General features: G+C 53.2%; 1 pseudogene; it reads left to right on the top strand.

Annotated features, from left to right (window-relative positions):
• The window catches only part of LOC102371606, a 27,542-nt pseudogene extending 22,889 nt beyond the window's left edge, over nucleotides 1-4,653 (top strand).
• Nucleotides 4,654-5,157: the final 504 nt, after the last annotated feature.

Raw genomic sequence — 5,157 nt, 5'->3', positions numbered from 1 at the left:
GGGGGGGCCCCCCCCCCCGCCCTTCCTGCACTCCCTGGACGAGCCGCCTGTGGTTTTGTACTGTGCCCTGCCCTGGGTCCCATTCGCTGGCCTGGCTGGGCAGCACCTGTCCCTGCCCCACTACCTCTCTCACTGTGAGGGCCTCAGTCTGTACCCTCGCCCTCCTGACTTACCAGCCAGACACTGCTCTCCAAGCTGCCAGGCTGCATTCCTCGCTGTGTGTATGCTGCGGCTGTGCACGTGCGTGTGGCATTTGTCGGTAACATTACTGGCCAAAATAAACCAATTGCTGATAATGTTAATTTTCCTGCTGTTGATGCTGATCCGATATGCGACTGATGTATCAGTGTACCTCTAACATTTAGACTGGCCACAGGTGCCGAATACTGGTCATGCCATAAAAATGGCCATCCAGCTATGAAAGGAACCAAAGTTAGTGCTTGACAATGTGTAACAACTTTATACAAATATGTAACAACTTTATAGCTGGTTTCTGCCCAGCTTTAATTTGAACATTTGACAGGGCCCACAGAGACAAAGGAGTGATTCAGATTGTTATTCAGACAGGGCTTGAATCTGGGACAGAAACACTTGGAAATGGCATGCAAACTTCACCAGGGAACTAGACAACATGAGTACAGCACACTGCCGTGCCCCTCTGCCCCCTGTAGTTGGGACTACTAGGAATTGAACCGCTTGTTTTCACAGGGTACCCAATTGCCAAAGCTAGGCCCTGCTTTGGGGCACATCCCAGAACAGGGAAACAGCAGAGCTTTTCACTTTCCCAGCAGCACAGGGGCTAATATCTGGGTTCCCTTTTCTACTCAATAGGTTCCTGGACACCACTAAGAGGCTACTATTCAGCTCTGCTTGAAGAACCCACAGACCTAAACCCATTTGCAGCCAGCAACCAGCTCCCTGCACTATGGGGACAGAGAGCAGCTGAGCCCCAAATGAGCCCTGTGTACAGAGAAGGATTCAAGGGGCAGAGAGACGTGAGGAGCCAGGAGGGCAGGGCTTACAGCGGAGAGGTGTTGTATCCATACAGCACAGATATGTTGTTTAAAAGCAGAGTGTGTGATGAGAACTTCTGGGATCAACAGGAGCTCAGGGGGACCCACAGGAGGGAGACAACAGCCCATGCCTGTGCCCAGTGCGGAAAGAGCTTCCGCTACAAATCCCGTCTCCTGGAGCACCAGAGAACGCATTCAGGGGAGCGCCCCCACCTCTGCGGGGACTGTGGGAAGAGCTTTGCCTCTCCATCCCAACTCCGAGTCCACCGGCGCATCCACACTGGGGAGAAGCCATACCACTGCAGCCACTGTGGAAAGAGTTTTAACCAAGCCTCCCCCTTGCAAGTCCACCAGCGCATCCACACCGGAGAGAAGCCCTACCGCTGTGACCAGTGTGGGAAGAGCTTCCGGCAGAGCTCTGCTCTCATCCAGCACCAGCATGTCCACAGTGGGGAGAAACCACACTGTACGGAGTGTGGAAAGAGCTTCAATAGCCCATCCCACCTACGAGTGCACCGGCGCCTGCACACCGGGGAGAAGCCCCATCGCTGCCCAGAGTGTGGGAAGAGCTTCAACAGCTCGTCTCACCTCCGTGTGCATCGGCGCGTGCACACCGGGGAGAAGCCATATGGTTGTGCTGAATGTGAGAAAAGCTTCACCCGCCCTGACCTGCTTCGTGTCCACCTGCGTGTGCACACGGGGGAGAAACCTTATCACTGCACAGAGTGTGGGAAGAGCTTCACCCGCCCATCCAACCTCCAGTCTCACCAGCGTGTCCACACCGGGGAGAAGCCATACCGTTGTGGGCAGTGTGGCAAGCGTTTCACCCGCCCATCCTACCTCCGCGTGCACCAGGGCATGCACGCTGGAGAGGAGGAGCTTTTACCACAATCTTGAATGTGAGAAGTGCTTTGGGCCTAGCTCAGATTTCACCAAGCGCAAAAGAGCCCACATGCCAGACCATTGGTATTGATGCAGGGCAGCTTCTGCCAGGTTTTGCCTCAACTAGCTCCCCACCACCTGTACCATGTTGGGGAGGTTTGGGAAATCCCCCACCTCCTCATTCACCAGGCACTGGGTTGTCCACATCCCCAGGGCCATGGCAAAAGGGAGTCACAGAGAGGGGAGAAGAGGTTTGGGGCATGTGTGCTGCAGAGAGAGGGGCACTGACTGGCTGCCCATTCCTGGGGTGCTGTGCTGGGGATTGCAAGCCAGGGAGGGGGATAGGGTGTATAGAGGTGGTGGGGGTGTTGTGATGGGGGGAGGGGAGGATTGTAGTGGGGGTGTTGAGTGACAGCATGGGATCCACAGCAGCAGGCTGGCTGATCTGAGGGCAGGAGGCTTCAGGGTGTGATGGGACCAGGGCTGGGCTTGGCTGGGCCAGGCTTGTGTCTAGCTGGAACAACCAGGTAGAGGATAGGGGAAGATTGCTGTCATTAACAATAAACCGAATCAGGCAACAGAGGAGATCTGGGCCTGGATGAGAACAGGAGCTGCCTCAGTGAGCTGAGCCCTGGAAGCAGTGCAGAGGGAGGGATGGGAGCATGGGCTGGTGCCAAACAATTTCCTCATTGTGGCTTCCCACTTGTGGCTGCCTATCCCTGCAAGCAGCCCTGGTTTTGGAGCTTTCACTGTGCCCAAGGCATCTCTCCAGAGGGGGGCAGCCCTGATTGCATTCCTTTGGGTCCCTCATCCACCATCACCACTTGCTGCATGTGCTCCCAACTACCCTGTGTCCAGGAGGCGTGTTAACCTGTTCCTTCCCTGGGCAGAACAGCCTAGGAAGGGGCAGGAAAAATGAGGCCTGCCCCATGGTAAGAGGGGGAGCAGAACACTCATAGTCTCTGGGGTCAGTAGCTACAGCAGTGTTTGCTGGGTCAGGAGGTGACCCTGAGCTACTCCAGAGGATGTTACCCAAGGACCCAGCTGCAGTATGGCAGTGGATACTCAGCAAGGACAGGACAGTTATCAGGAAGGACAAAGGAAGGGTTCTGGGCACCTGTTGCCTTTCTCCATCCCCCCTCCTCCAGTCTCCACCCCAGATCTGGAGAATGACACAGGAGACATTTGGAATCTACCTTGCCTTATCTCTGAATTTAACTCCCCACCTACCCTGTGCCAGGCAATGAGGCCTGCAAGTCGGGCACTGCTTTTCCTACCAAGCCAAACACATCAGAGAGGTGAGAGAGTCCAATGAAATCCACTGTGGAGTTATTGCCCAGGCCTTCAAATGTGCCAGTTCTACTTGATGCTCTTACTGCTCCCCCCAGGAAGGAACCTCACCTGCCTCTCATTAAAAGGAGCAGGATGCAAAGGAATCTGTGACTGAAGGACCTTGGGGGAAATGGGACAAAGGGAGACCCCAGGGCAGCAAAGCCAATTTTGATTCTCTTGGGAGGGGAAGGAAAGGCAGGAACAGCCCCTGCTAGGAAGCCTGAAGCCCAGCTCCCATTCATGTACTTGATAAGTCACTAGACCCTGATTGTCTCCTTTAAAATCTAATACAAGTAGATGATTGTCCAATGTCCTGATCAAATAATGAAATGACTGAAGTTGTAGTTGTGGCTATTGTAGCATTGAATGAACTTTTTAATTCTGCCTGTGATCTGGAGCTGCGTGTTTGTTATGGTCTGTTTTCATTTGCATTTAGTGCCCACCCAAAGGTCAGTCAGAGGTGGACTGACTTGCCCAATTAACTTTCCTGCAGCATGAATGATGAAGGGACCTAGCAAGACACCCCATCCTCTCTGCCTTACCATGCTCTCTGACTTAAAGGCCCCTACTACATATTACACATATGCAATTCACTGGTTATTTGAGCAATATATTTAGGCTGATCACATGCAGAGTAATTAACACATGATAAACATGACTATCCAGCTCTAAAAAGAGCCAACCAGCTATGAAATTAGTGCTTGAAGATGTCTAACAGCTCTAGAGCTGGTTTCTATCAGCTGTCATTTGAATGTGTGGCAGGGCCCAAAGGCCCTGGGTCCTGTCTCCTGGGTCCTGGAAGGATCCTCCACAACCTCAGCCCAGGGAGAACAAGCCTATCATGGCAGCCCTGTTCCATGGGGCATGGGAACTCCTGTCAGGTTTCATCTTTTGCTTTTCATAGAGAAAGGCATGTCTGCAGGCTGGGAAAATGGTGCAGTGATGTCTGAGTGTGGCTGTCTGTCTAGCACAATTGCATCAAGCAATCTTATCTTCCTGATATAGGAGACGGTGGGCAGGGATTGTTCTTCCCAAACTAGTAGTAATTGTGCCGTGGGTGAGGATTTGGCACTGGCGTGGCACGTGAACAGCAGTAGAGCTGCCCTGAGGGACCCCAGCAAGCTCCCTGTACAAGCCAACCCCCTGCCAGCAAGATGTTGACCCTGACAACATACCGAGATTTGATTCCACAGAGGGAGTGACACCAGCCCCTGAGCCCAAACAAACACCAGAAGGTACAAAGAAGGGCAGCAGGGATGATCACTCAGCAGTAGGGAGGAACAACCCTAAGAGGCTGGGCCTGTTCAGTTTAGAACACTGACACTGTGTTTAGAACACAGTTTAGAACACTGCGGCATTGATGTCTGCTCAGTTGGATGGGTGAAAAATTGGCTGATGGGGTGCACCCAGAGAGTAGTGGTGGACAGGTTGTACTCAAACTGGCGAGATGTGAGCAGTGGGGTACCCCAGGGCTCAGTCCTCGGGCCCGCACTGTTTAACATCTTCATCAGTGACTTGGATGAGGGGGTGGAAAGCACGCTGTCCAAATTTGCTGATGACACTAAGATGTGGGGCGAGGTGGACACACTTGAAGGGAGAGAGAGGCTGCAACTAGATTTAGACAGACGACAAAAGTGGGCAGATGAGAATAGGATGGGGTTCAACGTAGACAAATGCAGGGTGCTGCACCTTGGGAGAAGGAATCCACAGCATACATGCAGGCTGGGGAGTTCCCCTCTTGAAGGCACAGAGGCGGAAAGGGATCTTGCAGTCATTATTGACTCCAAGATGAACATGGGCCACCAATGCCAGACCGCAGCCAGCAAGGCCAGCCATACCTTGTCATGCATCCAAAGGTGCATCTCAAGCCTGTCCAGAGAAGTGATACTCCCCCTCTATGCGACTTTGGTCAGGCCACAGTTGGAGTACT

This window comes from Alligator sinensis, unplaced genomic scaffold (assembly GCF_000455745.1).
Source record: "Alligator sinensis unplaced genomic scaffold, ASM45574v1 scaffold662_3, whole genome shotgun sequence".
In the NCBI taxonomy this organism is placed as follows: domain Eukaryota; kingdom Metazoa; phylum Chordata; order Crocodylia; family Alligatoridae; genus Alligator; species Alligator sinensis.
The sequence above is the reverse complement of the archived record's forward strand: the minus strand, read 5'-3'. Positions and strand labels throughout refer to the sequence as shown.